General features: G+C 45.8%; 1 protein-coding gene across 3 annotated transcripts in view; it reads right to left on the bottom strand.

The window, feature by feature from the left end:
• LOC110257727 (uncharacterized) overlaps nt 1-24,851 on the bottom strand; it is a 375,658-nt gene that overhangs the window by 299,645 nt on the left and 51,162 nt on the right. The window contains exon 4 of one of the 3 annotated variants that reach the window (XM_085007125.1): nt 2,350-4,543. The exons of 1 other annotated variant lie outside the window; for it this stretch is intronic. The gene's annotated coding sequence lies outside the window, so the exon portion shown is untranslated. Of the gene's footprint in view, nt 1-2,349; nt 4,544-24,851 lie in introns of those variants that run through there. One more of the 3 variants, XR_014835035.1, reaches the window with a different exon arrangement.

Here is a 24,851-nt window from a genome sequence, read left to right on the forward strand (position 1 = left end):
CACCACTTCTGTGGAAGCCTACAGAGTTGACTTGACCCCTCCACACTCTTTGGGTTTTGAGAGGAAAACTTTCCTGACTTAAGCAGATGCTGCTCCTACGGACACTGGCAAGAGCATACGGGGAAAACAGGTTAAACAATAGGGGGCTGCCCTGTTTGCATTTCTGACACTCAGATCTAACGATGACATTCTCAATTTCACAATGTCGATGATTCCTTGTGGCCCACAGGTTAAAGGCTGATTTCTTTGTGCTGCAAACTTTCTCAGCTCTTTGGAACACTCTCCAGCTATCCATCTCCTGACTCAACTTTTCAGATCTCAACCCCTTCCCTCTTCCCTTCTTTCATGGACCTTCAGACCCGGAGTGCTACATCCATCTTCATGAAAAACTGAAACAAGGGGTTCCCGTCGTGGCACAGCAGAAAGGAATCTGACTAGGAACCATGTGGTTGCGGGTTCAATCTCTGGCCTTGCTCAATAGGTTAAGGATCTGGCGTTGCCATGAGCTGTGGTGTAGGCCAGTGGCTACAGCTCTGATTAGACCCCTAGCCTGGGAACCTCCCCAGGCTTAGCCCCAAAAAGGACAAAAGACAAGAAAAAAAAAAAAACTGAACCAAAAGCAGCATTTGGTCTGTCAAATTTTCATAACCTCTAAGTCACTCTTTGCCCATTGACCACCATTTATTTAAAAAAAAAAAAAAAAGTGAAGGAGGAGAAAAAAAAGCTCTGAGACTTTCATTGTAATACTCAAAAAATTCTAACTACATGAACGTCATTCTACATATTATATGTCACACTCAATAAGTATAAGTGCATGTCCCCCAAGAACAGACAAGGATGGCAAATAAACACAGGGAAAAATGTTCAGTATCTTTAGCCATTGGGAATCACAGGTTAAAGTCAAAATAAAATACCACTATATTCTTTTTGTCTTTTTAGGGCTGTACCCTCGGCATATGGAGATTCCCAGGCTAGAGGTCCAAACAGAGTTGCAGCTGCCGGCCTATGCCACAGCCATAGCAATGCCTGATCTTTAACCCACTGAGCAAAGCTAGGAATCAAACCTGCATCCCCATGGATGCCAGTCAGATTCTTTTCTGCTAAGCCATGATGGGAATGCCAGAAATACCACCTTTTTTTTTTTTTTTCTTTTTTTGGCCATCCCACAGCATATGGCATTCCCAGGCTAGGGATCAGATCCAAGCCGCAGTTCAACTGCCACAGTGGGAACTCCTGAAATACCACATTAAATGAGTACTTTTTTTAAACTTACCATACCCAGTACTGGCAAAGATGCAGAGCAACTGAGACCCTCAGGCATTGCTGGTAGGAATGTAAAACACCTCACGACTTTGGAAAACACTCTTGCGTAATTTTTTTTTTTTAAACAGTTAAACACACACTCAACCTATGATGCAGCAAATGCACTCCTGGGTACGTAAACAAGCAAAATGAAAATGTGTGTCCACACCAAGATGCGGGTGCAACATATGCACTCCCTTTATTCAGTGGCCAAACCTGTAAACAACTCAATATCCTTCACTGATGGGCAGATAACAAACTACCATAAGTACATCCATACAAGGGAAGACCACTCAGCAATAACAAGAAGACTACTGATGCTCTCAACAGACTGGATGACTTTAGGAGATGTTATCCTAAGGAAAAGAAGCCAGACCCCAAAGCCTCATTCTGTGTGGTTTATTTTATATGAGATTCTAGAAAACACAAAACTGGACAGACATGAGATTGGTGGTTGCCAGAAGCTAGAATGGGGGCAAGATGGACCACAAAGCGACAAAAGAGAACTCTAGAGGTGATGGAACAATTCCATACCACGACTCTGATGGCTATCACATGGGTATAAGTGTTTGTCAAATCTTAAACTGTACCCTTAAAATGGATGTGTGTGACTGGATATAAATTACATATCAATAAAGCTTACATTAAAAAATAATCAATCAGGAGTTCCCACATGTGGCATAATGGGATCAGCAGTATCTCTGGTGTGCTGAGATGCAACCTGGCACAGTGGGGCGAAGGATCTGGCATTGCCACAGCTGCCACGTGGGTCGCAACCACGGCTTGGATCTAATCCCTGGCCTGGGAACTTCACATGCCACAGAGTGGCCCAAAAAATTTAAAAAAAAAATCAATCAGTGAAAAGAAACACAAGAAACTTGTCACAGATCATAAGGCTCCTGAATGGTCAAGCTGGAGTTTACACTTGCAACATATGTTTATGTATTTACAAGTGACGTACCAGGACTGTCACTCAAGAATATCTCACAGCGCAAATATGTACTTGGGAAAATATCTCCTGTTAACTAACTCAGACATAAAACCATAGAGTCTTGATAATTTTTATTGGGGGGGGGGGGCTGAGTCTTTTGCCAGATTTGAAAAAGACAATGTTTTGACGTCACAATAAAGCAAAGAACAAATACAACTTGGCTATTTTCTTGTGCTTCACTGTGTTTGGATGATTACTCTTGACTCTTGACTGGAGCAGGCTGTGTGTTTTTAGAGGCCTTTTTAAGCTACCCAAATGTGCCTGTGGGGTTATTTCTGCACAAACTCAACGATGTAATCTCTAGATTCGCCTACCCACATGTGGGCAGGATGAGATCCGAGCCGATATGATGGACTCTGTCCTCAGGTGACCTCTCTTCCTATCTGTGACGTGGGACATCTACCACGCAGCGTGGGTGTGAGCAACAGCACTGATCACAGTCACAACACAAGTCATAAGAATGACTTCCTGATATTGATGTTTATTTCTGATTCTTTAAACGGGTCTTCTATGTTCTTCCTCCATGCAAAAGACAGTCACAAACACCTCCCTTCATGTCCACCCACCGTGGAGATCTCTTTTCAGCTGAGCCTCCTTTCCCTCATACACAGAAAGAACTTTTACAGAGTCAATTTCTTTGCCAAGTTTTATATACACTTTGGACCCATCAGACCTGACACACATTGGTCATGCATCTGACTCCCCTTTTCCCATGTACTGAAAGCAATCTTTTTTCCTGCTAGTTCTATTCCGAGACATTTCTTCCAGAATGACATTTCTAGGACACTTCCTTGAGGATGACATTTAGAAAGAATCCTTCAGTGTGGTTTTTTGGTTTTTTTTTTTTTTTTTGTGGATTTCTAGAAATAAGTGTAAACAGTCTAAAGGTCTCTTGCGTGTATCTAACTTCCTTAAGCCTAACTTACAAGGCTGGGCGTTTTTTTGGTTTCCTGAATGGAGTGCTGGGGTGGTCACCTGCCTTCAGTTTGATGACCTTTTCTGTGCTGTGCTCATTAAGTCTTAGGGACTTCCTTACAGTCTACTTGTGACCAGGCTTTATTTGCCACTTCCCACTGCTGTGTTTAGACCTTCACGTTTTCTGTTTAAGGTCTAAGGCATTTTGCTGTAAGCTTGACCCTGGAATCATAAACAGGGTTTCTCAAGCCATCACTGTGGAACAAATCACTCTTGACTGTGGCAATGGGGGTGGGGTGAAGGAGATGGGGGGGGGCATCCTGTGCACTATGGGATGCTAAGCAGTATCCCTGGCCTCTACCCACTAGATGCCCCCAAGTTTTGAACAGAAAATGTCTCCAGACACTCCCCAGTGTCTCCTGGGGTGCATGACTACCCCCAGTTGAGAACCACTGCTATCCATTGACCCAATACATTTAAAAGAAGACCCTCAGCATTTTGGTCCTGCTGCCTGCTGGTTCCACCGTGAAAACCTCTGGCCTGTGGTTGGACAGCTGTGAGGCGGTAGGACTGAGCACTTGTGAGAGCAGGCAGTGCTCTCCTGCAGTGAGCCTGTGGTCTCCGGGGTGAATGGCCTGGGTCGATAGAACTCATGCGGATGTAGGAACCCAGGTTGTTTGCTAGGTTCTCTCACTGTGTGCCTACGGGTGACACGTGGGTCCTGGAGGACCAGCATGTCCTGATTTCCCTGAGGTCACAGCACTGATAGGCCTCACTTGCAAAAGTGCAAGGCCTCATGGGAAATGACCCAGTTACTGTTTGGGTCAGTATGACCCAGGGCGTTTGCCCATTGCACTGGGTACTGGAATGTCTCCATTGGCATCAGGCTTCTGCGTTACCCAAATGAAGGGTTTATGTCTGGGCTGTAGACCAGGAAGCATGCTTGTGACTCCCCCCAGGTCAGTCCAGGTGTGCACTGGTGGCCTTTGTCTTGGGCCCAAGGTGCTGCTTTTGATGGATGTCATCCTTCTCAGGTAAGGGCTCTTCCTGTGGAAGCTTCCAGATAGGGAGTTTTTTTCGTTGTGGCGAGTCCACTGTGACGAAGAGTAGGTGCAAAGAGCAGGCGTGTTTCCCTGGAAGACAGTGGCTGTGAGGCAGAGGGCCCAAGTGTCCCTCAGAGGTTCAGGTGCACATCTTTAAGCCATCGGCAGGGACAGCATTCAGGAGCAGAACTGCAGGGCCTGAAACCGGGGAGTTTATTCACGGTGGCGCTCTTTGTCCCGATGGTGGCCTGCTCTGAAGGCGTCTGTGCCGCAATGCGCTCCTGTTTGGCTGCTAACACATAGACAGAGGTGAAGCAAGTGAAGTGCAGAGGCAAGATACAGTGCAGGGCCTCAGGTGGTGCGGCCCTTGTCCCCTATGCACCTGTGCACCTTCCTCAAGCATGTATGGGTTTTCTTGCCCCTCCTCAGAAAAAAAAAAAAAATAATAATGAAGACCCTCAGCACTAACAGCTCAGGATGGGGTCATCAGTGAGAATAATAACTCTGTTACATTTGTCAGCAAGTTGCAAGTAACACACAGGAGACAATTTCTTAGCAAAATGGAAGTATTCATTTTTCATTTTCTTAGGAGGGGATGGAGCAATTCTGCCCTTTGATAAGAAAAGAAGGGGAAAAAAAGCTCCTTCCAGGCATTTAATCTGCCTGTGTAAAGAAGTGCCTCCGAAAGATACCTGTTTGCTCCCTCTCAACATCCTCACAGAGATGAGGCTCCCCTTCACCTGCATTTGGAGGAAACAGGCAGGCCATACCCTAACCCCCTCACGGCTAGCCCATCTGAACAACAGGGGTAGTAAGGGTAGTGCCCACCCCACAGGGGCAGCGTGAGCATTACGTGAGTTAACACAGAGGGAGAGTCTGAAACGGCGCCCCTTCATGGCCAGCGCATTAGAAGCAGTAGCTGCTAACACTGCAGCTGGAACCTGCCATGACTCCATCCTCACCCAAGTTCTCATTTCACATCAGCTCGTGTTCACTGAGCATCTGTGCTCGGCAGACACTGCTGCACCAATGTCACTGCGCTCAAGGTTACAGTCTGTAGGAGACAGTGATGGTAACAGGATAAACGAGATAAAAAGCACCAGACAGGGGCACCAACTGTATTGAGAGGAGTCAGGGAGGGCTTCCTGGAGGAGATGGTAGTTGAGCTGAGCCGTGAATAACAAGAAAGAATTCTCTGGCGGGGCAAGGGGAATGGAGGGCACTTCACTCAGAGGTAAAAACGAAGGCTAAAAGTCCAAAGGCATGGGTAATATGCTATTTTTTAGGAAATAAAACTTCAAAATCACTGTCACTAAAAACGTGATCATGAGAGCTATGCAAAATGAGGCTGAAGAGCAAGCTGAGGGTCAGCTCATGACAAGCCTTGCCTGGGAAGTACAGCCTTTCCCCAAATGCACTGAGAACACAAATGTCATGAGGTGTTACAAGGCTGCTATGTGGGAGGCATGGGGTCAACCAAGACCATGAGAAATGCTAGCTGAGTTTCTTGACCGTAGGACTTTCCAAAACATGTAAAATGCCAAAGGTGGTTATGAATTTCCAAAAGGAAAAACTGTAAGCAGCAATTCCCAAACTTAGGTGAAAATCTGGTCAGAACAGAGCTCCCCAAGTGCCATGCTCTGGGAAATATTGCCGAGGTAATGAGAAGACATGAAAGACTGTTCAATGAAGGAATTTCATCGCCAGATTTGCAATGGAAAACATCACTCTAGCCTAACATGGAAAGATTAAATGGGATTAGAGTAAGCCTGGAGGCAAGAAAAAAACAAAAGGAGACCCACACCATATTCCCCCCAAAAAAGGGATAATAACGGACCCAGTTAGGACCATGGGCAGTGGACACGGAGAGGACAGGATGCCTGGGAGAGATACTATGAAGTAGGAATGATGTGATGGTGGATAATGAATGTGAGTCCTGAGGTAGTGGGAGACGTACAGAAATACCCAAATTCCACCTTAAACAATAGGTGCAATGCTGGAACCACTAAGAAAGAAATCAGAGAGGAAAAAAATGGTTTGAGGAGGAAGACAAGGAGTACCGTTTTAATGTGCTGAGTCTGAAGTACAAGTGAATTTTCATGGGTATGTGAGTAGGGGCACCAAAGAACCACACTACAGACAGACAGTCCAGAAGCACTGACAGAGAAATGGGCTGAAACCACTGGCATCCAGAAGAATGGCCAGAGAGAGTGTGCAAAGAAAAGAGAAAGTGATGCAGACCAGACCTGCAAAAGAACACTATGGAAGGACAGGACAAAGGAGGAGCCCAAAGGACAAGTCACTGAAGAGGTGGGATGAGAAAGGAGAGGGGGCAGCCATAGGACACAGGAAGGGCAGATGATGAGAAAGGAGGGAGGGGAGTTCCCATCATGGCGCAGCGGAAACGAACCTGCCCAGTGTCCATGAGATGCGGGTTCGATCCTTGGCCTCACTCAGTGGGTTGAGGATCCAGCACTGCAGTGAGCTGTGGGAGGTCGCAGATGTGGCTCAGATCTGGCATTGCTGTGGCTTGGTGTAGGCTCGCAGCTACAGCTCCGATTGGACCTGTAGCCTGGAAACCTCCATATGCCATGGGTGCCGCCCTAAAAAAAAAAAACAGAAAGAAAGGAGGGAGTGGCCTCCCTGGGCAGAAGCTGAAGCTGAGGAGGAATGTTAAGGATGCTTGTGACAACACCGCTCCAGGAAGACAACCACGGGAGTCCAGTTCAGCAGTTCTCTGAGTGTGCCTGAGTCAGGATCTCCGGGAGGGCATGTTCAAATCCAGCCTGTGGGGGCTGCCCCCAGAGTTACTGACTCACCAGGTCCCGGGTAATGTGCAGGCTTGCTGGGGAACCCTATTTTGAGAACCACAGCTCTAGATAAAGGAATCCTGACCTTTCCTTTCTGCCTCGGGCAAAAATGAGAATTGGGGGAGTTCCCAAGGTGGTGAAGTGGGTTAATGATCCAGCTTGTCTCTGTGGCAGCACAGGTTCCATCCTCAATTCCACCCCCAGCCCAGCGCAGTCAGTTAAGAATCTGGCATTGCCACAACTGCAGTGTGGATCACAGCTGTGGCTTGGATTCCAACCCTGGCCCAGGAAATTCCACATGCCATGGGTGCAGGGCAAAAAGAAAAAAAAAAAAAATGAGGGCTGGGGAAAGCAAAAGTGTTTCATCCTTTTCTCTCTCTGGTCCTCTGATTCTAGAAGATGGCAGTACTTCATTTTCTGCATTCTTATTCTCACTTCAGGAGCCTAAATCTACCACATTTCAGCAAATATGAGGGTTTTGACTATGAGACACATTTTTAAGTCAAGAAGAAAAAGATACCAAGAATTATGAGATGGGACTGATCATAGTAAACACTCTGATTTCAGAGTATGAAACCCTACACGAGCGCACTTTTGAGCACTGATGAAGTCTGGCCAGTCCTGTCCTGTGGGGCTGTGTTGGAAAAGTCTGAGCAGAAGCCTGTGTGCCAGTTGGAACTATGATTGTGTCTCCCCTGCTTTTCATCTGTGGAACATACACACATGCCAACAAACACACCAGGTCCAAGGACTCTACCTCTCCTGAGCTCTCCTAGTAGCTGGTCCTTCACCTCAACCTCCAAAACCACCTAATTCCACATCCCCAGTTGTTTAGAAGTTCTTAGGACACATATGTAAAGGTGCAAATGCATTAAATAATAACTCCTGCATTTCTCACATTTACCTGGGACGATGAGTAGCCACATGTAGAATGTTCTAGCCCAAACAGCCGACCACATAGAAGACAAATTCAAGAAATGGCATTGCCATAATCAGCAACATTTGAAAGGAAGCAGACACCCTTAAGCTATTTTTCCTCCTCCTCACCAGGAGAAATCTCTTTTTTTTTTTTTTTTTTTTTTGCTTTTTAAGGCCGCATTTGCGGCATATGGAAGTTCCCAGGCTAAGGACTGAATCAGAGCTACAGCTGCCAGCCTACACCACAGCCACAGCAATGCCAGATCCAAGCTGCATCTGGAAGCTACACCACAGCTCACTGCAATGCCAGATGCTTGACCCACTAAGCAAGGCCAGAGATCGAACCCACATCCTCATGGATGCTAGTCAGATTTGGTTTTGATTCCGCTGTGCCACAATAGGAGTTCCCACCAGGAGAAACTTTCTGAGTTGCACATGTGATTAACTCAAAATGGCATATAACCAATGGTTACTGCTTATTTGACCCTAACTACATGATAGATGATTCTACCTGTGCGTTCTTTCTCAAAAGAACCACTCCAGGTATCTATTTTCTAATGGGAAAGTAAGACTCAGATGTGGGTGATGGAGCCAAGACAAAACAAAGAATAAAGGATCCATTTCAGAGTATAAAATTTTTGTGCACAAGCTGTTTTATGAATGCTTCCCCTAGCTTGACAGTGGCCTGTGTCTACAGCCAAAATACTCAGACAAAGCCAAAAGCACAAGAGACCCTTTCACCTTTTGTGGTACCTAGAAGAACATGTCTTTCACCGCCGTCTACAGAATGAACTTTCCATGGAAAGTCAAAGCAAAATAGCTACCTCTGCTCTTTCAGGGGCGGGGAGAGGGTCTCACAGCTCTCCTCTCTTTCATGAGAATTCTGCTTAGCCATTTGTGCCCCTATTCTCTCAGAAGTACAGGTTGGAGAAATCCGTCTACTCACCTCTGAGAGGCATCCCAGAGCCAGGCACTGCTGGGGCTGTCATGCTACAATAAACAGCCACGCTTTTATCTCCAACACTCCCTTGTAAGATAGAATACTTTACATATTTCTACAAAAGTGAAAAGGCTACATGGAGGGCACAGAGATGAGAAACAGGGGAGACCATGAGACATCTGAGACACCTCTTGGGTGTAACCCTTCCTCTGAAGGGATCCACACCTAGAAGCAGCCTCAGCTAGAATGTCCTTACCCAGGCAGCCCCTTCTACAGCCATTAACACGGCGGACAAAAGGTCAACCAAAACAAACATCTTATACAAACAGTCGTCAACACAGAGTCTTTCCCTTTGGGAGAGGACTTTGAAATGATGGAAACCTGATCCCCACCTGAATGTCCCAGGAGAGCGCCCAGTAGTAGCAAATCCTCCAAGAGGGTCAAAATTGCCTGTTATTTTTAAAACCTGAAACTTAAAATAATCCCAGACCCCTCGGCCACATGTTGTAAAAACTGCCAGATAAGTTATACACATGGAATTGATTCCAACCAACCACCAGAGAAAGGGGTTTCTCAACTTTGGCAACGTCTATTTTTCATATGGAAAGAATTACTGGAACTGGGCAGAGGTGGGAGGAGAGGGGGAGGGGCAGGGGAGGCCGGGGATGATTCCAGGGAGGGGGAACCACACTGCTTCCCAAGCACGCAATGCGGTCGGAGCGCGCGTCCTTGCCTGCGGAAGGAGGAACACGCAGGGAAAGCTTATCCTTTTAAAGGTCGTTTCATACGTTTGTTACGGGTTTTATGATTCTTGTTCTGGTAAGGATTTTTTTTTTTTTAACCTTTCCCAAATCTGAAAGCAATTAGTCCTCTGTATTCAAGCTCTGGCATTTGGAAACGTTATCACTGTGAGGAGATTGACGACGAGCTACCTGCAGGATTTCAGCTCTCCCACATGTGAGAAAATTCTGACCCAACATCTGTTTCCTGGTAAGATCCTGTCTTGACACAATTTGATAAGTACATTTGCATTGCCCCAGCTGTTAGAAGGTCAAGTGATAGATCCAAGGTCACCCAGACAACTAGGCTCCCTTTTAATGACCCAAATTCTTCCTGAATGAAATAAATGGGTTCTAGGAAACCTGAGAAGAAAGAAGTTATTGCAAGAACACCCCAGTTTAGGGACTTGGTTTGGCTGGAAGACACGGCTAAATAAAGCATCATCTCCACAGTCTTCTTCTGAGTTTAGGTGCAGGCTCTCAGGCCCTCTCTGAAATTCTGTAAAACCCGTGCAGCTCATTGGAATCATCAGCAGCCTCTCCTGGTCCCTTCTAACTGCCAAATCTATTTACAAAAAGCAGATGTTATATAAAGCCTCAACACTCAAAGTGTGGTTTAAGAGGCGGCAGCAGCAGCACCTCCTGGGAGCTTGTTAGAAATAGACAACTTCTCCCCACCTCTGCAATCCTGAACCATCAACTTCATTTTAATAAGTTCCCTAGGTGATCTGTACGCCCTGAGTAAACTGGGGGAGGCAGACTACCTGCCTGTTTTTGTAAATAAAGTTTTACTGAAACACAGCCAGGGCCATTAACTTTTGCTTTCATACTAGAACGGCAGAGCTGAGAAGCTGCAATGTGTACTTGGCGTCCTTCTACAGAAAAATATCTACTGACCCCTGGTCTCAACCTCTACTGTAGGGGCAAAGGGGGCATTAGATACCTAAACGTGCTAAAACCACCGCAGGAAGTTATCCTAAGGATGAGGTGGACAGTCTTTTCCGGATATGAGGTCTGCCTGGGCCATGAGATAATGAAAATCATCCAGCGAATCTCTAGACCTCATTCAACTTAAACTCCCCCATGTCCAGCACCATTTTCCACCATGTGAACCCTGCCGAAGAAACAGTTCCTGCAGTTTTGAAATTCACAGCAGAGAAGATGTAATTATCATGAACCTAACTTGGCACCTCCTGTGTAATTCATTAAAGCATTTAAAAGAACACAACTTTTTAAAAAACAGAGTTCCGGGAGTTTCTGTCTTGCCTTCAGTGGTCATGAACCCAACTAGTATCCATGAGGACTCGGGTTTGATTCATGGCCTCGCTCAGTGGGTTAAAGGATCTGGTGTTGCTGTGAGCTGTGCTGTAGGTTGCAGACTCGGCTCAGATCTGGCATTGCTGTGGCTGTGGTGCAGGCCAGTGGCTACAGCTCCAATTCAACCCTTCGCCTAGGAACCTCCATATGCCATGGGTGCAGCCCTAAAAAGACTAATAATAATAATAAATAAATAAATAAAATGAATAAAAACAAAATCCTGGATATTTAGGCCATATGTGAAATATTTAACTAGAAGCCTCCAGTAAAATAGCAGGTGGGAAGCTTTTAACTGAAACCACCACTGCTGCTACAGGAGAGACTGATGGGGCGGGGGAGGGACCCAGGGCATAGCCACATGCACGAGGCATGATGTACCAAGGGAAGAATACCCACTCGGCCCTATCTCTCTCCCTTTCTGCCCCTCCCTCTCTCTCATCATCCCTCCATGTCCCTCTTCTTTCGCCACCCCACCCCACCCCATCTTTGCCCAACGAGTGATTTCCTGGATTGCAAGACTTCTGAGAAGATGCCACCCGTGGTTTGGGCAAAAGGAGAAGACTTTCCACCTGAGCCTCACCTCCAGGACCTGCCCCACGTCACTCTCTGAGAACAAACTTGGCCATCATGAAACAATTAGAGTCTAGCTTAGGAGAAAAGCAGGTGGGAGAGCAAAAGGAGGGAGAGTCCCAAGGAGAAGATCCTGGCGACACTGAGGCTGAGACAGTCCCACAGCTGCGTGTGTGGTATCTTCCCCGTGCCTCAGCACCCAAGGTCACATCCCACACATCGCGCGGGCAGCCTGATGCTACCCTGCAGGCTGTTTGTTTTTGTTCATGTGCTCACTGGTCTGCCGTGAGGTTAACTTTTGACACACTGTGGATGATCATCCTACCGTGTGGTTTTGGTTATTCTCAAGGAATCATTGCCTTGGAAAAAGCACAAGCACTGAAAAAAAAAGTAAAACTTTAGAATAGTAGAGTCACAAAACTCACACCACAACTTGGATTGTGAGCAGAAGACACGTTTGGTGGTTGTCAACCAAGTGTCAGGCCTTACTCCCAAGACAAACTCGGCCTTTTGACCCAACTGCAAGCACGAAGAAAAACCTGACTTTACGTCCAATCTGGTGCAATGTAGTCCTATCAAATAACATAGGCCAGTGGCTCCCAAGGTGTGGTTTCTGGTTCCACCTGGAGCACGTGGGAAATGCAGAGTCTCAGGCCCCACCCACAGGCCAGAAACCCCTGGGGTGGGGGGCCTGTGATCTGTGTTTAACAAGCCTCCCCAGACAGTTCTGATGCACATTCAAGGTGGAGAATGGCCCATTCGACAGACACACCCTTTAGGTAAGCAAAGGAGGGTTAGCATGTTCTTCCCTTCAGCTTTCTCTCCCCTAAGACTGTGTGTGTGCGCGTGTGTGCGTCTGGGTGTGTGTCTATGTGTGTGTATGTGTGTGTGAGTATGGGTGGGGGGTGGAGAAGGAGGGCTTTGGGGACCTCAGGTCAGAAAATGAAGGGTCAGGTCCACGGATGTCTGTCCTCAGCCCTCAGTGGGCCCAGGTGGTATTTCCCGTGCACCTGGTATTGCTTTCTCGATAGATACCTGAGGCTCAACTACTGGCAAACTTTTTCTGCAAAGGGTCAGATAGTAAACAACTTTAACAGCCACAGGGTCTCAGTTACAACTACTCAAGTCTGCCAGTGTAGTGGAAAAGCAGTCAAAGAAATATGGGAATGAATGAATGTGGCTGAGTGCCAATAAAAGTTATTTATAGAAACAGGTGAGGGACTAATGCAGCTCACAGGTTGCAGGCTGCTGAGCCCTGAGTGGAGTAACATGAGCTGCCGTCACAAATAAGCCCACAAATAAGCCATCTCAATGGCTTCTTAGCAAACAAGTTTCTCTGACCCTTGTAACAACCCAATCAGTCCAGTGTTCCTAGAAGTCAGAGCGGTTTCCTCCAAGGAGCTCTAGACACCCAAGGCCCGCCCCCTTTGTGGTTCCACTCTCCCTCTCCTGTCCCCAAAGGGACAACCACATCTCCCCAGCGGATGAGTCATACACCCCTTGTCAAGGCAAGAGAGCTGAAAAATGGACTTGAGCTGGGCGCCCACTCCCAGCAAGGTCTGCACACCACACAGCACGTGAATTCTGGGGGACCATATAGCCATCCTTTTCACAAAGAATAAGAGAAACAGGGTGGTGGTTGGAGGAAGATAAGATGTCAAGGAAGAGCTTCCCTAAGATGAAACTGATGGGTGTGTCTGTACAGCCTGGGGAGCCAAACCAAATGGGGAAGTGGGGCAGGTAAGCAGAGAGGAAACAGCACCCCCTGGGGCCTTCGGTCTATGATGGGAGGTAGGCAAGGAGGCTGAGGAAGAAGACACACAGGGCATGTGCTCAGAGAATGAGATGTATGAGTTTGCAATTTCCATTCCATAAAGGTAGAGCCAGGTGGCAGGGGCACGAAGATGGAGTGGAGAAAGCCAAAGAATGGCAGGTCAAGATTTCAGAGGTTGAGACTAGAAAAATACTGTCTTTCTAAGCAAGCCTGGGATGAAATCACATTTAACTAATAAGTAGGTTGTCCCTTGAAGCCAGTTTTTGCCCCTGGGCCAGGTTTAGCCATGCATACAGTGTCAAAGGAACCGGGAAGGCCTACCACTCCCAGCACATCCAATACCACCGGCCAATTCACACATTTTCTTGTTAGAGTGTCATTTTCTTTACATTGGAATCGGTCCACAGTTAAACTCTCAGTCTTTAGTCAGGTACAAAAATATATCAAAGGAAAGGATCCTGCCATTGTGCATTTGCTCAAATGAGTTGAAAACTTATGTTCCTCCAACGTCATGCACATGGATGCTTACAGTAGCTTCAGTCTGAACTGCCACTACTTTGAAGCCAGCAAGATGCCCTTTAGTAGGTGAATGGACAAATAAACTGTGATACGTGTAGGCAAAGGAATATTACTCAAAGGCCAAAACAAATGAGCTATCAAGCCGTGAAAAGACACAGAGGAGTCTTAAATGCATAGTGCTAAGAGAAAGAAACCAATCTGAGAACAGTACCTACTGCGAGAGTCCCACTGTATGACATTCTGGAAAAGGCAAAACAATGGTGGAGACGATAAAAAGAACAGTGGTTGCATGTAGGGAGGAAAGAACAGGCAGAGCACAGAGGATTTTTAGAGCAGTGAAAATATTCTGCATGACACAATAAAGACAGATACATGTCACTACATATTTGTGCAAGTTTGGATTTGGGGTGATAAGGTCCATGTGTTGAAGGGGGGCTCATCAATTGCAACAAATGTACCACTCTGATGGGGGATGCTGATAATGGAGGAAGCTATGGGGTGCAAGGACTATCTAGGAATCTCTGTACCTTCCATTCAATACTGCTGGGAACCTTAAACTGTTTGAAAAACTAAAGCAACACACACACACACAGAGGTCGCTTCCATCATTTACCAATGTTAATCTGGCACGAACCTTAAACAGTTCTAAAAAGTAAAGGATACACACACACACACACACACACCCCCAAGGTCTTTTCCATCATTTACCAATGTTAATCTGACAAGTGGAGGACTGGCTAAAAGACCCTGTGGCCTGAGGAAAGGAAGGCGAAGCCCCTCATGGAAGGGAAAGGCTGGGGCACTCGAGGATGGACCCCTTATCCTCCATCTCTGTCTGGCTCAAAGCCTCCATCCGACATTGGCGTCAACACATGAATCAGCTTCGTAGAGAGCTGGATTCTAGGTCTAGAAAGATATGAGATAAAATCTTTATGGCCTACAGACAGATATTCCTCTTCAGATCTTAGTATTTGGAATCTTAGTACAGTTCTACACACCCAAGGCCCTGGCCAAAATGAGACTCTGGATGCATGACAAATTGTATTTTGAAAAAAATAATCATATTTGAATTGCACAAGTTCAAGTAAGCCAGTAATAAGCCAAATAGTCTGTCTCTTGGAGAGCTGGAGAGAGAGAAGGGTCAGGACGGGAAATCATAAAATAAACAAATTACTGCTATGAAAATTTATATGGCTCACCCCACCTCTGAAATGAGAGTTCAGAATAAAAATGCTTACTCCTTAACACTGGTTATTATATCAAGATGTTTAATTCGTGAGTTTGCTGGATGCCATTATTCAGCCGTGCTGTATATTTTTCCATGATAGCTATGAAATATCCACTGTTTCATTTGCTGCCTCCTCCCACACACCAGATCCTTGAGAGCAAATCTCATTTAGAGGATGTTTTGTCTAGAGGCAGCCGAGCGGCTTCATAATAAGGCAGATGCAGAGGATGCAATTTCCAGCACTAGCATTCAACAGCACAGAGCTAATTACCTGTAACTGGGGAAACAAGGCAGAGATGGATCCATCCCCTGTTTGTGTGCAGGCTGGAGACAGCAGAAAGGTCTGTCTGCTAGCCGGGCAGAAGAGTACAGCATGTGCTCACCAGCAAGGCCTCAGGCCCCACCAGGAGTTGAGTGGTTGCAGGAGCCGGGGGCCGAGGAAACTGCCCAGCCACCTCGCAGGGTGCCTCCTCAGACTGTGAACTTGGAGCTGTTGAGGACAACAAGCAAAATGGCCATGCAGCTGCGGTGTTAGGCCCACCGCTGGCTGTAGCACACACTGCAGGAAGTCCTGGCCAGACTAGAAAATCAACATTTGTCGTCCTTCCCAAGATGCCGTACCAGCCATCCCAAGGGGGCCAAGAAAACCAACCATAAACAAACACTTCAGTTCTTTAGATCATTATCCTTCACCTATTTTTCTCTGTTTTTCATTCAACAATCCTCTCTTTTTCAAAGATTAGGGACAAAAACTTGGTATACTTTAAAACTGTTTAAAAGGGGGGAAAAAAATAGCCCAAACAGAGTCTGGCCTTTATAAATTTGACTTTTCTCAAAATTAACTCACTGCAATTTATGGGGGAAAAGGAGATGGAGGAAGAATGTCAAAAGTGACAGGATACACCTAGAATTCTTTTATGCTAAGGAGAATTTTATGCAAATTCTTGGAATTTATAAATATCACCGATCTTTGAAAGGCTGGATGAGGAAGACACTGATTCCACCCTTCCCCTGCTCCCTTCTGCTTCGAAGGTCCTAGCCTCTCTTCATCTTGCAAAATCTGCACCGTTCTGAATTGCGGCGCCTTTGCGGGGCCTTCCCGCCAGAGTTCACCTGTCCTGTCCCAAGCTATGTTCCAGCGCTTTAGGGCTACTCCCCTAATTCACTGCTTTAATTCTCAGGTGTTGTTTTCATGTATTTCTGTTTTAAATGTCTGGACTTGATTGTTCGCTCCTTGAAGACAGGGACTTTATCATGTCTTCTTTGCCACACATCTTTGTATCTTCCCTGATGCTGAAATGTCTCCAACTTCAGCTGCAAGGAAAAAGTAGGAGCCCGAAGTACTGAACACGGTCAAAGGATCTTTTCCCCTCACTCGCCTGAAGAGCTTCTGGGTAAATGAAACTGTAAATCTGAGATAGCAGAGTCATTTCTCCAGGGCCTAACAGGGCTAGCTAGTCCAGGTCAACAGCACTAAAAACAAAAATATAAAATAAAAATAAAACCATGTTACATAGCACGAAATGATTATAAAAGCGGGGAAAAAATAGCATGAAATGAGCAGGCTGAAAATTGCCACTAAAGCAACGCAAAGCTTTCTAAGGACAAAGTCACTTGGAAATCCCATTTTCATTTCTGACATGTAATTATTACTAGCTGAGTGAATTTATATTTTTGACACAGAGCCAAGGAAAATTAATTGCAGGTATAATATTTTCAGTACATTATTTGGAAGAACGGAGGATGACAAGCATGCTACTTTAGTATAACGTATTGAAAAACTGGTTGCAATATCTATTACATTCGAATGTGAAGATTAAATACATATATATAAACACATATATATACACACACACAAAATATACAGAGCATATTACAAACACATATATTTTCGTTGCTCTGCTTAGTTATTTTGGATCAAGTTTATTGTACAGATTATGAGAGTTTGGACAGTGGCCTCACTTCCACCTTTAAGTTAGGAACCAGGGTCCTATCAGAAATTCTAGTAGGGCTTTCTGCAGTTGAACCTCTCACTCCTGCAGCTCTATCAAGTGTTTTCACTTTGTTTTGTCTTGTTAATATTTGGAATTACCTCCGTCCTCTTGGCTCCATTAGATCTAAACCCCCCCACTTACGGAGAATGAGTAGTCAGTCAGGGTTAATCTATCCTAGTTGCATGGGATCATGGCTTTCCAAAAGGGACATCCCCATACTTAGTGTTCAAGCCACTAGATAAGTGAAAAAAGCTAATGGTGACAGTTTCAGATCTGTATCAATAAGCCCACAGTGTCTAGCTGGTATGACAAGGTAAAGTTAAAAAGAATAGGGAACACCCCATAGCAATGCAAAAGATAGCTATAAATACGCTGAGTCCGAGAAATGAAGCCCTCTGAAGGAGAGGGGCCGTGTCTGACCAAGAGAAGATTATGTTTAGGCAGGCAACCTTAAAATTAAGAGAGGCTGCCATATACCCTTCCCACATACAAAGCTAACCCTTGCCAGCATCAGTGAGAACTCAAGGTACCTCTGATTTTTTTATGGTACCCATCACTCCTAACTTAAATGCTCTCCAGTAAGGAGGCAAGGTGAAGTCAAGCTGTAAAATCAAGAATGCTTCCCCCTAAATGCATCTGACTTTAAATGGCTTCCCCAGGTCCCTCTGGGGTGGAGACATGCAATGCTTCCATGAAATGCTAAATAGGGTGCTCAAACATCTCCCCGTGGACAGTCAACCGTCCCTGTTCACCAGTCCTCTCCTTTGGGCTTCCGTGCTGTGAGGAGGAGATGTAGCATTTCCCACACTCCAGCCTCACTCCTATCAAAGGTGCTCCCACGAAGAGGAACCTGCGGGGGCAATGCGCAAGAGCCAGCTCCAGGGCAGGAGCTCCAAGCCCACGCTCAGCCCCTGGTCTCAAGGTCCCTAGGTCTGACTCAGCTGCACTCCACACTCCATCTCCCCTATCCCTTGCCACTTACTGGACAAGCTGTTCCGAATCCGTCTCACTGCATCCCGGAAAGGATTTCGGTATCTGCTCCCCGTACTGCCCAGGACCACAGCGGAGGAGCACACACTCTCCGGCCAGCGCTGCCTGACAGGCCCTGCCTCAAAGGGCCCATACTAGGATGCAGCTGCTCAGGGATAAATCTTCATTACAGCCCTTGGTCTGGAGCAACCAGCCTGGCCATCCTTTCGGATTTCAGCTTATGTAGGCTTGATGATATCTCAGAGCAGATAAGCCCTGCTGCACAAAATAAACAGTATGACTGCAAGACAGACAGAGAGAAAGACACAGACACACACACACATATTCGTCTTTCCACCTAACTTCCAGAAAAGCACAGAAGCCCTTCTGGGTCCCCAAGATGACAGGTGCATGTTTACATTCCATTTCACTGTGACTGATCTTCTACATGATTCTGAGTTCTAACAGTTTCAGGGGAAAAGAGACTTTTCAAAATGAGGCCTTTGCAGGCAGGTAGACAGCTCCACTGTGGGGAATAGAGGCAGGCGTCTCTGAAGTCCTGCGTATCTTGGAAAGAATTCTGAGAAAGAATCTCTCTTGATCTCCTGTGACACTACACATGGCTATATTCACCGTCCTGTTTGAGCCTGCAACCCCAGGATTCCTGAATAAACAGTTGCAAAGTTTCTTTCACAGGAGATTGCTCATGACTTGTCACGATTTAGAATACCTTGAGGTCTGCTTGAGAGGTCATTTTTTTCATTTTTGAACCTGAATATTTAAGGGTCAAACCTTTCGTGAATCTCCTCAAATCGCTTACTTCAAAATCAACTTGTATCTTTCAGAAAGACTCACTCCCCACACTAAAAAACAAAACCGTACTATTTACACAAATGTTCACAGTGGCACTCGTAATAGTCACAAGGTGGAAACAACCCAAGTGTCCTTTAAAGGATGAATGGATTCACAAATTGTAGTGTATACATACAACAAAATGTTATCCGATCCTAAAAACCAGTAAAATACTGACACAGGCTACAATGTGCATGAAACTTGAAAACACTATGCAAAGTGAAAGAAGCCAGACATAGAAAGACAAATACTATATCCTTCCTTTTACATGAAATATCCGGAAGGGGCAGATCCACAGAGATAAAAAGCAGATTGGTGGTTGCCAGAAGCTTAGGGACTAAGTTTAATGGATAGTGACTGCTTAATGGGTACAGGGTTTAATTTAGGGGCAATAAAATGTTTTGAAACTACAGAGAGGTGGTGGTTGTACAAGCTGTGAACATGCTAAATACCAATGAATTGACAACTTTAAAATAATGAGTTCTGTTTTCTGTAAATTTCACCTAATTTTTTTTTAATGATTTAAAAGGTTGGAAAAACATTTCTGCTATATTATCTGTTAGGTCTTCGTTCCGAAAGATTTTATCTTTTCTTTCTTGGGAGAAACTATTCAAGACACCTAAAAAAACTTATATTTGCATCATTTTTTTTTTCTTTTAGGGCCACGCCTGTGGCACAAAGTTCCCAGGCTAAGGGGCGAAACAGAGCTGCAGCTGCTGGCCTACACCACAGCCACAGCAACACCTGATCCTTAATCCACTAAGCAAGGCCAGGGATCGAACCCACGTTCTCATGGATACTAGCCGGGTTCATTACTGCTGTGCCACAACAGGAACTCCTATGTCACTTTTTTTAAACGCCCCTTAGTGGACTCAGTCCTGGAGTTCCCTGGTGGCTCAGTGCACTAAGGATCTGGCATTGTCACTGTTGTGGCATGGGTTCAATCCCTAGCCCAGGACTTCCCCGTGCTGCAGGCGCAGCCAAAAATAAATAAATAAATAAGTGGTCCTAAAAATAAGTGGTCCTAAGGTGAGGGGGTGGGGGGACTACCCTCTGGATCTAAGAACCAACAGGCAAAAATTGTTGCGAGTTATCTACCCCAAATCAAATGAAGGAAAACAGAGGTTAAGACACAGAGCTGGGCAACTGTAGGTGGATTAAAGCAGAGGATTGGAAGTTTTACCTGATATGACAGTGTAGCCCCAGGCTATCTGTAGAGAACTAGCAACATCTACATCATCTAAGAGCTTGTTAGAAATGCAGGGAGTGGTATGGGATTAACAGATACACTACAAACTTAAAAGACATTTAAACAGATAAGCAACAAGGACTTACAAACAGTACAGGGAATTATACTCAATATCTCGTTAACCTATAACAGAGTATAATCTGCAAAAACAGTGACTCACAGCAGGCTGTACACCTGAATCTATCACAATACTACAAATCAAGGATATGTCAACAAAGAAAGGGAGGGAGGGAGAAAAGAAATGCCACATCTCAGACCCACCCAGAAGGACAGGATCAGAAGCTACATTTCAGCACAATCCCCAGGCATTGCCTACGGCTCCAGAAGCAGTTGACTGGCCCTCACCCTGAAGTTGGGTGATTGCGCCCTCAACAAAATATCTCTATGAGGCCTTCAAAAGGCATCTGCACAAACCTGGTTCCTCCCCTACCTGCAAGTCACCTAAGAATGTCCTATGCTGCATCCCTTCTCTCCTCGCTCACCAGACCCCCACAAGGGGCAAGACTCTGCCAAGCAGTGGTACAAAACCTAGAAGCCCAGGCAGAATTTTCTCACCTAATTTTTACCAAACAACCAAGACTCCACCTCCTCCCTCGGAAGCACTTCTTTCCCCTTCCCGTCTCCTTCACTGAGAAACAGACCAGCTGGTTCTCCTTCAGGTCCTCTGTTTCTCACAATTCTTACTCATCTGCAGATTGCCCGCAGAAAAATCCCTCTAAGTACACTTCCCATGTATAAAAGCAGAACTCAGAGGGCTGCAGAAAAAAGACAACGACGGTGGCTCAGAGCAGCCGAGCGGTGGGAGAGATTGGGAGAAATGGCCAGATCTGGACCTCTGTTAAAGCTGGAGCCAAAAAGACTTCCTTCTGGGCTGGCGTGAGCTGGAGAGAAAGGACACAAGAGAACAACTGGAAGGTTTTTGGCCCGAACTCCAGCAAAGATGGAGTTCCCACTGCTGAGATGAAAACCAAGTGGGGAAGGGCAGACGGGCAGGGACTGCACACTGCACAACGCTCGAGTGAGTTGTGTGCACTGCCCTCCCAGGGTTCCCACTCATGGAAACTGCCACAACGGCCCTTGCTCACAGCAGGCTCTCGTGGGTACTGATGAACGGATCACAGGCACGACTACGTGTGCACATGCAAACCCACAGGCGAGGAAGCATTCGACCTGATTATGGCACTGCAGAGCCCTCAAGACCCTACAGAGACTCTGCAGTGGGTTGTGCCAAATAGCAGGTGCGTGTGGCGAGACAAGCCCCTAAGCCTCTGCAATCATACTGTCTGACACTTGACAAGATTCCCATCATCTTGTGTTCCTTATTTCTGGAGGTAAAATCAATTGGCATCTGGAAAAACAAAGCACTACATCTTGAGAAAAACAAAACAAACCAAAACTCAGCTTCTGCTTCAGTAAAAGAGATGCCAACAACCATGTGTCCATGTATGTGTATACGTGGATTATGAAATGTATACTATATTATATATTATATATTATAATTAAATAATATGTGAAAGTTACCTACAAACACATAAAACATATTTGTATATATTAAAAAATCATATTTATAATTATATAGTATATAATGCTTTTTGTTAGATATGCTTGTAGAATACAACTATATATTTTATATGACATATAAATATATTTGTATCCTTTCCATAATTATATATAAAATGTTACATAACATATATATTAATATATATGACCACAAATGTATTTTCACTAGCATATACACAGCCTTTTTTTTTTTTTGGCTTTTTAGGGCCACACCCATGGCAAATGACAGTTCCCAGGCTAGGGGTCAAATTAGAGCTGTAGCCGCTGACCTATGCCACAGCCACAGGAACACAGGATCCGAGCCGTGTCTGCAACCTGCACTACAGCTTACAGCAACACTGGATCCATAACCCACTAAGCAAGGCCAGGGATCGAACCCTCATCCTCACGAATACTACTCAGATTCGTTCACTGAGCCAGGACAGGAATTCCTTCAAGCCTTTAAAACCTACCAAATGATAACATGTATCAACATGGACCGTGGAGGCCTGCCTGCCCTCCAGACACCCCAGGTTAACAGGGGTTTGTCATCAGAGAACATTATGACCTGCTTCCTGACCTGGCTCGCATTCCTCACCTACCCCAGCTTTCCCTGGGTCACAGTCCTATGCACCCACCACCTCCTTCTGCGCCCTTTAAGGCTATTTTCTAGGCTGCTCGTCATTCGAAGGTTTAAAAAGAAGCAACGAAAACTGGACGGAGAACTCACAGGAGCATCATGAACGGCTCTCAAAGACAGAACCCACCACAGGAGAGAGATGATCCATTAGCAGAGGAGGATGTAGACACGGACCAGAAGGTGGGCCCGCTCCGGATGGGCCTAGCAAGTGACTGTAAGAAACAAGCCACAGGGCTGGAGTGAGGTGAGTGATTTTGGACACAGGGCCAAGGAGAGTGAATGGTCAGTCAAACAGGAACTGCTACTCTTCAGGCACCACGTTGTTACAATGTACCCTAACCTCACAAACCAACAGTGCATGAGTAGGAGGAGGAAAACTACTGTAACAAGCAGCCCTTCTGGTTTAACAGAATAACCATTCTTTCTTAAGCACAGGACCTTCCAAGGCCTGCTCTGACAGTGCTCCTATATACCCCTCCTCCTTCCATGTGCCCAATTCTCAAGTCATAAAGAACTTGCCCTGCAGGCACACCAAAGGGAGAACCGAGAGAGTGTGGAGCATTGCACAGTAGGCTGTCTGGGGCTAAGAAAAGAGGTGATGTGTGTCATTTCAGCCACATTCCACCAGACAGAACTCAGGCACAGGGCTGCTCTATGTGCCAGGGAAACTAGGAAGTGGGGTCTACCTGCGTTAGTGCCCAGAGCAAGAGAAGCCAACAAGTGCAATGAGTCTCTGCCCCAGGGCGCCAGGCAGGGACTAGAGAATAGTCACGGCAGAAAAAGCTTTGAAGAAATGATTTTATCCAATTAAGAAATGTCTTTAGAGGAGTCCCTGCTGTGGCACAACAGGATCAGAGGCATGTCTGCAGTACCAGGACGCAGGTTCAATCCCTGGCCCGCCCTAGTGGGTTAAAGGATCGAGGGGTTGCGACGTGAGTCACAACTGTAGCTCAGATATGAACTTCATATGCTGCAGAAGCAGCCAGAAAAGGAAAAAAAAAAAAAAAAATGTCTTTAGAAATACCCCTGGTCTTTTAAACTTGGGCTTAAATTATAAACAACAACCAATCTTCCAGTTTGTGGGGGAGGCGGGGGATAAACTAAAAACAGCTAAAACGCACACCAGGGAGCATACTATGAATTAGAACTAACAAATTAACAAATCTGAACAAAGTAGCCTAGGCAAACATTCCTGTTTTGGCCTCCATTCAGTCCCACTTTGCATTTCAAGGTCTTGGTTCTGCCAGCGTTGATACAGTTCGAAACCCAGTGCTCTGCAAGCCGGAGGACGGCAAACTACAGCCCATTCTGCCCACTCTCTGTCTTTGCATAGTCCTCAAGGTCAGAACTGCTTTTACATTTTCAAATGGTTGAGCAAAATCAAAAGAATCAATCTATCACGACCCACGAAAATTGTACAAAATTCAGATTTCAGTGTCCATGCATGGAGCTTTACAGAAACACAGGCATGCTCATCTGCCTAGATGCTGTCTGTGGCTGCTTTCCACACTACAGCAGGAGAGTCGAATCCTTACAACACACTGACCAATCTGGCCTTTTATATTCAAAATTCCAAGCCCTGGTCTCAACCAGACTGGTTCCTTTCTGCTGTCAAAAACTGTTGTCAAATATGCCCCATTTCCCTTCTCAGAGTGCAGTATGTTTGGTGTTTGAGCTTTTCAGCGTTTCTGCCTAAACCAAGTAACAGGTTGGCAATTCTTTTTTTTTTTTTTCTTTTTTTCTTTTTGGGCTGCACCCACGGAAGTTCCCAGGCCAGGGGTCTAATCAGAGCAGCAGCGCCAGCCTACGCCACAACCCCGGCAACGCCGGATCCTTACCCCATTGAGCAGGGCCAGGGATCAAACCCACATCTTCATGGGTGCTGGCTGGGTTCGCTGCCACTGAGTCACGACAGGGACTCCAGGGCTGGCAATTCTTCATCTACTTCCCTTGCTTTACGCAGTTTCTAATTCGTCTATTCACATGACACAGAAATCACAGTAAGTACGGCAGCTGCAGTGACCCGAGATGATGGGAAGGCCCTTGTTTTCTTATGCATGAACTGGGAAGATTTTGCTCAACCTCAAACAGAAAAAGGAATCCTCAGGCCTCCATATGCTTTGGAAGGTTTCCACCGTTTGTTCCATGATTATTTTCTATGTCTTGTGTATAAGACACGACTGCTCCCAGCTATAGCAGCTGAGACTCAAAACTACTTCCTTTGCTGGTGATTTGTCATTTTACTATTTTATACGCCAGCTTCCTAGGGCTGCCATAACAAAGTCAAAGCTGGCATTTACTAAGTCTCTCTGAATTCAAAGCCCAAAATAACTCCCACAGGTCCATCTTTCTAGCACATTCTCCACCCTCGGATAAAAAGCCATGAATCTATTTCCTACCTACCCTCCACCATACACAGAGCCACTAGTTCCAGCCTACATTTCCCGATCTATGGATCCTTTTTCTTTGCCTGAAACAAGTGTGTATTTTTCAAATCCAGAC

The sequence above is a fragment of the Sus scrofa genome, chromosome X (genome assembly GCF_054392235.1).
Source record: "Sus scrofa isolate SSC_HxYL_T2T_F1_AM1 chromosome X, Sscrofa_HxYL_maternal_Yorkshire_Landrace_v2.0, whole genome shotgun sequence".
NCBI classification, from domain to species: domain Eukaryota; kingdom Metazoa; phylum Chordata; class Mammalia; order Artiodactyla; family Suidae; genus Sus; species Sus scrofa.